Consider the following 10,831-nt stretch of genomic DNA (forward strand, 5'->3'; position numbering starts at 1 on the left):
AAATTCTCAAAGGATAAAAAAAATCATCCCAAAATGGCAAGGATATTAAATAGAAGGGGAAAGGATCTAACTTATGGAAGGATTCATTTATGCCAGTGACCTCCTGGTGCATCAACCCAGGGGCAGCATCGCTTCTCCAGCCAAATCAGGAGGCCAACATGATTACAGGAGCGCATGACACATAAGTATGAATCAATCAATAAAATTGAAACTAACTTTCTTAGTACCCCCATGCCATGCATTGAGCATGTATATTGTAGTACAGTGAAGACATCTGCAACAGCGGTAAAGCATCCAACTTCTAGAACTTAGGGCACCTTTATTTTGCTTCTGAAGGATTAAGTAAATAAACAGGCACACAAAACTTCAAATTTGCAAAGGAAAAGCTCATGGAAATCCGCTCACCTGGGCATCCCTCCTACATATATGTTTGGTAGATCATGGTGGGAAGATACTTCTCCATCATCTTGAATTCTTGACCCAGGACAGACCATCATCCCTGCCTCAACAAGCCTTCAGAGGTGCACTGAATCAGCACTGATAGAATCCAGCTTTGATTAAAAAAATGCAGACCTGTTAGAAATTTCGAATAGTACACACCCTACTCCTGCAGCTCATTGGACTGCAATGCTAAAAGGAAGAAAAATAGGAGGGGCAAAACATTGCGGCTTCCGTAGAGATGATAAAAGATTACATAAAATGAGCACGCACCAAGCAGCAGCTATGTTAAACTTAACAGGCAAACATATTGTATAAGTAAACATACTCTATCACATATTTTGGGCTTTCTAAAAATCGTAGGCCAGCAGCATTTATTCCAATTCTTATAGAATTATTGCATTTTATACAAAGGAACATGTTCAACCAAGACATGGTATGTGCATGTATCTGCAAAATAGGAACGATTACCCCTTTGCTTATAAAGAGAACTGGTATAACCTTGTTATTGAAGTGAATAGAACAAGAAAAAAGACATTTGACAGATGTATGCCTACCATGCTAACCAATGTGACAGGTGAATACCAAAGAAACTTATCATCAGAATTCAGAAATATGGATTGAAAGGACAAACCAGGAAGCTCACATGTGTGCATTAGGTATTTCCTAAATAATAAGAAGCTTTTTGAATACAGAGAAACACTGTGTCAAGATCAGTGATGCGTTTCAGACCATAAACACTGATAAGAACCCCATACCATGCAATCTCTACCAAGTCTTATAAATAAAAAAATGGAAATACAATTTATCATAGCAGGGATGAATGGTAGAGAAGCAGCCAAGAGCACATGCCGCATCCTCCAACCACATCATATCTATACTCAGAGTTTGTGGTGAATCGAGAAGAGGCTCACCGTGGGCGAGGTGCTTCTCCGGCGCCGCACCTCTTACTCGTGCTTGCGCAGCAGGCGGCACAGGTTTTCACCGGCGCCCGCGACTCCTTACACGAGCCCTCTCCGGCACCTAGACCACCTCGCACTGGCGCAGCAGCTGGCGCCGCCCACCTCCTGTGCACACGCTGCTTCCTCGCGACTCATGCTGCAGCGGCCACGCCTCTGCGGGTTGCCCTCCTCTTCTTCTACGTCTACAGCCTCCACGCCGCCGAGCATGAGCAAGACCTAGAGCTTGAGCTGACCAGGAAGCTGTACCAAATGATTGGGGTGTGAATTGATAAAAAGCTGGAGCTGGGGCTCATTGGAGCACTGCGGGAAACAGATGGTTTGCCTGAGTGTCAGGAATACTCGGCAAAGGCCCTTCTACACTCGGCAAAGGCTTTGCCGAGTGTGACACTCGGCAAACAAACTGACGACGAAGCCACCTTTGCCGAGTGCTATTTCTCGGGCACTCGACAAACTTTTGTCGTGTGCCAACAGATACTCGGCAAAACAAAGCAACACTCGGCAAAATAAAGCAAAACGGCCTGCCCAATTACGGTTTGCGTTAGCTTTGCCGAGTGTCAAACGGAAGGCACTCGGCAAAGCGTGTCTCAGATCCAGCACTCGGAAAAGGCGCTAGGTTTGCCGAGTGCCTACGATCCGGCACTCGGCAAAGCCGCTAGGTTTGCCGAGTGCCGACGCAAAAGCACTCGGCGAACCTGAAGCTTTGGCGAGTGTTATTTCCTTGGCACTCGGCAAAGCCATTTCCCAACAACCTGGAAATGGACGATTTGCCGAGTGCCAAGGTAAAAACACTCGGCAAAGTTAATTTTTTTCTCTGTTTTCTCGCTCATATGAGCCCCCTCTTGTATAAATCAGACATAACATTATATATATACATCACAAGCAATTAATATCACATATTGTCATTTCACATCCATCACAAACGTCGCATATATATATATATATATATATATATATATATATATATATATATATATATATATATATATATATATATATATATATATATATATATATATATATATATCACATAATGTGCAAATTTAGTCCACAAATCCGAGTCGAACATTCACAAGCATTATTCCAACATCGACAAGTCCAAAAGCGACAACCGAACGACCGCAAGTCTAACAATGACAAATCTAACATCATAGTCCATAGTACAGCGCACACATGACGACCGAACGATACCTTAATCATCTCTGCTCAGATCTTGAACCTGGCCACTGTGACACCGGGGAGTGCTGATCCGGAGGCTCATTCGATGCCACCCCCGATTGATTCTGCAAAAAGGATGACATACAAGATTACATTCCAAGTCAATATTTAATTTAGGCGGCGGTTGCAAGCAAATACATTCATACTCACGGGAGTGACTGCAGTAGGAAATACCATCGGTGCGCCGGGCAACTGTGGTGGAGGTGCAGTTGGCGGAGGCCACAGCATTGTTGGCGGCGGTTGATAGTTTATCGATGCACCTAGACCTTGCATGTAGGCGAACATGGCGGCAACCCTTTGCTCCTGCTCCTTCCTCAGCTTCTACTCCTGCTCCAACCTCTCTTCCAACTCCTGCCGCAGTCTCTTCTCTTCGTCAAGCCGGGCCTACAAGATTTCACCCCAATGTCAAAATGCGAAACAAAGGTACGTAAACAACCGATGAATGAAGCAGAAATAACCTAGAAAGCATGCATGCTGGCCACTGGAATCTCGGGCCGTGGAAGTATGGGTGGGGTCGAGTCAGTGGTCCTTGCCCGAAGCTGGGAGAGAGTGGGCGTACTGGCCGTGTCGACTACGCTGTCGCCGAGCCAGTACCGGCTGTGCTTCTTCCCTCCTCCTGCCCTCATGATGGCTTCTCCAGAAAGGGGTGCGGTGGCCGAATCCCATGTGTCCCCGTGGAGCGCCTTTCCTATCTTCGTGTACCGAGTCACGCGGGTGTGGATGTTCGGGTTGCTGTAGGCCTCGGGCGGAGCCGCCGAGTCGAAGGCGACGTCGGACGTCGCCTTGCCCATGTGAGCCATAACATACGCCGTGAACTCGTTGCAGGGCTGTCCTTCACGTCGTGCCGACTGCAAAGAAAAAACAAGATGATTAGTAAGCATGCAGAATTTAGCGTTAGAAATAATGAAAAAGTGAATTCACGTACCAAAACCTCCTGAAACTTGGGAAGGCTACGACTGCCTTGATGGCGCGCTGCACCGGGCATCATCAAGCGACGCTCCCGGCATAAGGCGTGCTGCCGGGCCCACTCCTCGCTCATCCACTTATCGACCATCATAGCCCAGCACTCAGCCTTCCCGGCGCACCAGTTCAGGATCACCTACACGTAATCAGGTCTATGTCATATTGGAATCTCAAATTCACAAAAAATAAGTAGAGATGTTCCTGATTTACCCTCGCGTATTGATCCGGCCTAAGAAAGAGTTCCCTTGCGGGTCCTTTCTTGATCGACCTTTTCTCATAATCGGCAATGTATCGGACATTGGCCTGAATGCGCACCTCGTAGTGCATGTCCTTCACTAGTTTGTAGCAGGCTTTGTTAGCCACTTGATTTGCCCTAGCCTCATAACCTGGAGCACACCTGTAGAAATCCTGCATATAGGACCGATACTTGCAGTAAGTATTCCAAGAATTTAAAGTGCATACGATATATTGACCAATGTAGTGCCACGATTACTTACCCACAATTCCCAGACCACACGCCTCGCCTTGGTGCCGAAATTCCTCCCTTCCCGATCATCTGCATCTGCGACGGCCATGTAGTGGTCTCACGTGTAGGCCGGCTCCATGACCCCGGCATGCTCCACGAGCCCAGGGAAGTGCTCCCTACACAGAGCACCGAGGATGCCATTGGGCTTCCGGTTGTGGGCACCTCCAGACAGTATCACCCAGTTCCTACAAAAGTGTTCAAGATAAAGTATTAGTTTGTATTATGATTTTGAACATATCAAATGAAAAAGAATTGATAACATTTGAAGTTACTTACCGAGGCCTTGCGGGTCGAATAATCGGCCTTCTCTCTAGAGGTATCGGCCGCGGCGGGAGTGTCGACGGTCCTCGTAACCACACCCGCGTACCCCCTGCTGCCCCCTTCCTCCTCACCCCCTCCTCATTGTCGTCATCCTCCTCCTCCTCCTCCTGCTCCGCCTCCTCCTCCTCCTCCTCCTCCTGCTCCTTCTCCTCCTGCTCCTGCTCCTCCTCCTGCTCTGCCTCCTCCTCCTCCTCCTCCTCCGCCCGTACAGGAGAAGGTGTACTCTCCCTCCTCCCCCTCCCTTTCCTCCTCCAGTACCTCTCCTTCTCCCTCCTCCTCCTCCAGTACCTCTTCCTCCTCCACCACGGCTCCCAGACGCCTCTGCTACATTGGACCCCTCAGGACGCTCTCCACCTTTCTTCCGATACAAGGAGCTCAGGAAAGATATCTTGCCACCGCCTGGCATCTCGATACTATGACCTGCAATCAAGATGAGTGAACGAATCAGCAAAGATAAATATAGTAATAAATAGTGCAGATGATACATAGAAAACGATACAAAATAAACAAATAAAATTGAAAAAAGCTGCAAATGAACAAAATATTAGTACAAATTAACATAGTATTAAATAATACAGATCGCACATGATTTAGAAATTGTCGTCATGATCGGGAGCCGCTGGATCATAATCCTCATCATCACTATCATCCACATAACCAGCACTATCCAAAGGAGGAATGTCGTCTTCACTGTCTCTGCCTAAACACAGTCGCTCAAGTAATTCTAAGTCATGAACATTTTCGACCTCATCTCCGACCTCTGCCTCGTGGACAACGCTTTCATTGTCTACTTCCATTTCGATTGCGTCTGTTAAGTCTATCTCCAAACTCCCTTCTAGCCCCTCTTCTTGAAAGAACTCTCTGTCATTGTTGTAGTCTTCATTGCTTGGGACAGGTAGTTTGCCGTGTGGTGATATCTTGTACACAACATCCCAACCCTTAAGTCGTTTGTCGATTTAGCACGGGTACGAGAGATAATAAACTTGTATGGCCTGTTGAGCCACAATGTAGACATAGTCTCCTGGTAACTTTGAATCCTGTCGAATTTGGACTAGGCCAACTTTGGGTGTATGCCTCGTTAATTTAGGATCGAACCTGTGGCATTTGAATATGACAGGAGTTAGAGGTACGGAACCATGAAACTGGAGTTCGTATATTTCTAATAATCTTCCGTAGTAGTCGACCCCATCTTGGCCCGGCGTAAAAACCCCTGTATTAGTGGTTCTTCGATTGGGCCGACTCTGCTCGTACCCCATTGTGTGGAAGCGGTATCCATTCATATCATAACCGTTAAATGACTTGACCCTATAGCCAAATCCATCGGCAACCTGTCTCAACTCAGCACTCATAGATGAATCGGTCTGGCCCTGCAAGCGCAAGTACCATAGTTCGTCATATTATTCGAACCAAGAAATGAAAGCAGGCTCTGCAATGGAGATTACATTCTGTTTGAACCAAGAAATGAAATCAGGCTGTGAATTTCCCGCGCCATTTTTAAGAAGGGCATCCGATTCCTTCGGGGTAGGAGGCCTTGAGCGATGCCAGAATTGATGAAGAAATTCCCTGTATCAAACATGAGAGGGTGGATTATGCACCCTATGTATTGAAAGCTGAACAATGGAAACTTGTGATCAGGTTAGATGAGAACTTACCCACCTCGGAAAGGTTGGTCAACAAATAAAACATGATATGGCACCACTCTTCATAGTTCAGAGTCTTATACCTCGCATCACTTGCACTTCCAAGTTGCCCTCGGAAAATGCTGAGGCTCGATTCATTATTGCCAGCATTGTAACGAGGGGGTGGATTATGCACGCTTGGAAGCTTCTCACCATAGTATTTAGTTGTGAAGTTTGACACCTCCTCGAGAATATATGCCTCTGCAATGGAAGCGTCGATTTTGCATTTATTTTTACATTTTGTTCGAAGAACCTTCTGACATCTCTCGATTGAATAGCACCAACAATTCTGCACAGGCCCCCCAGTCATGCCTCATACGGGAGGTGCAGAAGCAAATGCTTCATCGGATTGAAGAAGGCGGGTGGAAATATCTTCTCAAGCTTACATAGCAACACAGGAGCCATTTTTTCTATGTCCATAATTACGGCCCGAGATAACTCCTTAGCACAAAGCTGCCGGAAGAAATTGCTCAACTCTGCCAACACTTGCCAGATATGATCAGGGAGGTATCCTCGAACCATCACCAAAAGAGGCCGTTCAATCCATATGTGGTAGTCATGACTCTTGAGCCCATTGATTCGCATAGTAGTTAGGTTCACTCCCCTCCTCAGATTCGTAGCATACCCATCAGGAAATTATAACTTTTGGATCCACTCTAGTGCTTCCTTCTTTTGGGCCATCGTTAGGACGAAGTCGGCACGTGTCTTCTTCCATTGTCTCCCGGGTCCTGGAGTCCTCATTTCGTATCTTGGTCTATCGCACAACGTTGCCAGATCCACTCTAGCCTTAACGTTGTCCTTCGTCTTATTTGTGTCCAAAAAGAGCCTCACCCAATTTTTTTTCTGTGTGCATCACATCAATGTTGTGTGGAAGGAGGAGGTCATCAATATAGGGGAGCCTCCACAAGCCCGACTTCTAAGTCTATGTGTGTTCCTCACCATATCCCGCAAAACCACCTTCAGAATTTTCCCGGAGAGCATCTATCTGAGCATGAACCGCGGCACCCGTCATTATCTGCGGTGCAGAATCTGTAACTACGACACCTTTTGTGAAGCTCCTAATGTCTTGCCTAAATGGATGGTCAGCAGGGAGGAATTGTCGATGTTTGTCGAACGACGAATACTTACCCCCTTTCCTCAACCAAATGAACTTCAGAGATGCCTTACATATTGGGCATGGGAACTTTCCGTGAGTACACCAGCCACATAATATCCCATACACTGGGAGGTCATGCAGGGAGTAGTGGTACTAGACATACATTTTGAAGTTTGTCTTTGTCAATCGGTCGTAGGTCCAAACCCCTTCTTTCCGTGCCTTGACCAAATCATCGATCAAAGGCTCCATGTAAACACTCATTTTATTCCCCGGGTGCTCTAGAATAATCAATGACACGAATATGTTCTGTCATTGAAATAGGACCCCGGGGGAGAGATTCAGAGTGATAACGAACACGGGCCAACATGAGTACGAAGCGGCCACCATTCCATAAGGATTGAACCCATCTGTTGCAAGCGCAACACGTACTTTACAAGCTTCTCTAGCTTTCTCATGATGAATCGCATCAAAATTTCTCCATGATTCACCATCAGACTGATGCACCATCTTGTCAGGGTTGTATCGAACACCGTTTTTGTGCCATGTCATTTGTTGCGCGGATTCCTCAGTCATGTACAGTCGTTGGATCTTCGGTATGAACGGAAGGTACCGAATGATTTTCACGGGGATTATGAGCTTCCTCTTAGGCTGACCATCACCAGAGTCAACCTCCAGGAACCTAGAGGCTTTGCACTTTGGACAGTAAGCGTCAGCCTCGTACTCTTTTCTAAATAAGACGCACCCATTCGGACAAAAATGTATCTGCTAATATGGCATCTTAAGTGCACCAAGGATTTTCTGTGCCTGATACATTGTCTTTGGCAGAATGTTATGTTCCGGAAGCATGCTTCCAAAAACGGTCAACATACTGTCGAAGGCATCTCAGCTCAGGCTGAACTGAGACTTCAAGGCCATTAGCTGTCCAATGCCGTCCAGTTGAGACACCTTTGTTTGGCCGTGAAGTGGTTTCTGTGCTGCCTCCAACATCTCATAATACGCCTTTGCGGTTGCCTCTGGCTCCTCCTCCTGCGGTCCTTCACCGAAATGTGCCTCGTGATAGTCATGTAACATGTCTCCAACCCCACCATCAGCATCACAATCATCGAGGCGTTGCCTCACGACCTCGTCCCTCATACGATGGCCTTCACCATGTGGTATAAATCTATAATTGAAAAGATGTTGGCCCATAACCGTCGTTGTTTTCCGTTTGTTGTTTGCACAATGGCTGCAGGGACACCACATGACACTCACTCCTTCAGCCTGACCCATGCGGTTTCCAAGAAATCGTTGGTCTTTTCAATCCATTCCATGGTGACGGCACTCTTACTTTGCCGTCCTGTGTACTTCCACTGACGGTTATCCATCCTCTATAATGGCAGCAAGTACTAACAAAATTAAATGTAACTACACGTTGTCCCTACATCCTAATAGGTGAAGATATGTCCTAATCCCACCCGAGGATGCGTAGATGCGGTCAGTTCCCATGATCCCCTCCTATCCGAGACAGAATTTCGGCAGCACCTCCCCGTTGTTCTCCAGATACACGTCCCGCAAGGGAGATTGTGTATCCGGAGAACAATGGGGAGATGGTGCCAAGACTCTGTCTCGGATGGGAGCGGACCATGGAAACTAACCCCATGTACGCATCCTCGGGCTGTCCAAATAACGTGGACAATTCGAAACAGATACGGCCATAGATATGCAAAGATCTGCATATTTTGAACCGTATCTATTTCGAACGGGAGACGCCTAACCGGGTTACGTGAACTACAAACATGAGGCGGTGCTTACCGTGGGTCACCAGTGTAGGCATGGCCAGTGTGGTGTGGACTCGCGGTTCGTCGAGATCAAGCTACGGATCGTGGTACTGTGCCTCGTGGCCGCCAATCAAAGGGCTGGAGGCCGGTGATGCAACTGTAAACGAGCATAACATATATTGGTCAAATAGCATGACTAGCTCAAGTGAAAATGAAAGCTCAAATAGGGAGGCGGCACAATTTCATAAGCATGATACAAGCTAGTATAGTTATTTTATGACTAATTTGCCAATCATGTGGAGCAGGGCAATACTCTCTTAAACATAGCATATATATTTGAAGATAACTGTACATTATCTCACTAAAATCCTAGCATATACATTACCAAAGTCCTAACATATTCCTGGCATATACATTAGCAAAGTCCTAGCATACACATAGCATATACATTAGCAAAGTCCTAGCATATACATTAGCAAAGTTCTAGCATTATCTCACTCTGCTTACCTTCTTCCTCAACCTGCGGCCATGGCGGGCTGCAGAGCCGAGCTCACGCGGCGGCTCACAAGGGCGGGCGCGTGGAGTCTAGGCCGGTGGTGGCACGGCGGTGGCCTGGAGGTGGCTCGTGGAGGCGGGGACGGCATCAAGGTGGCATCGAGCTGCGTGGACGTGAATGGCCCGTGGCGGCGTCAATCCGGCGTCGAGGTGCCCCTGGCGGGCCGGCGTCGAGGTGGCTCGGCCGGGGTTGGCGTGGAGCGCATGCGGCCGGGGTCGGCGTGGAGCGGGCGCGACGACGTGGAGGTCCGGGGGGGCAGCGTGGAGGTGGCGGCGCGGCGCGGCGGTGTCGAGGGGCCGGGGCGGGGCGGCGGGGTGGCGGCCGGGAGCTGTTTGCGTGTGGTGTGCGTGTGTGTTGTTGTGTCCGTGTGTGTGCGGGTGCTAAGTGTGGGGGACGCCCTTTTGCCGAGTGCCAGCGATGTGGCACTCGGCATAGGCGCGGTTTGCCGAGTGCTAGATCGGCAAACAATTTATGTTTTCCTATTTAAAATAAGTTACTTTCATTTCAAAACTTTGTTTTCACAAAAATTTCTTTGAATATAATTCGAAATATAATTACCAAATGAACTCAACAAATCTTATTTCATGCGTCCATAAAAATATCTAATTATTTCAATCACTAATAAGTAAATGTCAAATTATAGGAACTAATTCTCTACATTTGCCAAAAAAAAATTGAAAAAATATTATCCAAATCAGAAAAATAACCAAACTTTAACAGGAACTAATTTATGATGTCTATTGCCTATACAAAAAATTTCACAGGCTTCAACGAAAGAAACTACATTATTTCATGCACTATTAGTTTAAATTCAAATTACATCAATATAAATACTAAAGATGGAAAAAAATTCTCAAAATTATCAAATGGATTCAGAAAATTACCAAATTTAACATTACACAATCCATCATGTCTATTAGCTATAAAAAAGTTTATGAAGTGAAACCCCAATTCGAACGTCACTATGACTCATAATCTCAAAGAATACTTCTCAGTGCTATGAAACTTCTTCGGAGATACTTCGTTTCATAAGAGATATACGTGACAACTTTTGCAAAACCTTCTCAATTTTTTTCTATAGACTCCCTGTATGTTATCATGATATCAGTACAAATTTTATGGATTTTCGACTACTTTTGATTTTTGTAGAATTGAAAATCTATTCGTCAACATCTCATTCTGTCCCGTTTCGTGATGAAGATGTTCGAATTATCCATTCAATTGATTGACAATGTCTCAAATTTGACTAAATAACATGAATATAATTTTCCATTAATTATACTATGTTATTCGAATCACTTGCGGCTCCGGTTTGAAT

General features: G+C 46.3%; 1 long non-coding RNA gene across 1 annotated transcript; it reads right to left on the bottom strand.

Annotated features, from left to right (window-relative positions):
• Positions 1–3,453: 3,453 nt before the first annotated feature.
• On the bottom strand, positions 3,454–4,488 carry LOC120646243. The gene is made up of 3 exons (XR_005664332.1): positions 4,381–4,488; positions 3,789–4,289; positions 3,454–3,714 (listed from the first exon to the last, which is right to left on the bottom strand). It is a non-coding gene; the product is annotated as an uncharacterized LOC120646243 (long non-coding RNA).
• Positions 4,489–10,831: the final 6,343 nt, after the last annotated feature.

Source organism: Panicum virgatum, chromosome 8K (assembly GCF_016808335.1).
Source record: "Panicum virgatum strain AP13 chromosome 8K, P.virgatum_v5, whole genome shotgun sequence".
In the NCBI taxonomy this organism is placed as follows: domain Eukaryota; kingdom Viridiplantae; phylum Streptophyta; class Magnoliopsida; order Poales; family Poaceae; genus Panicum; species Panicum virgatum.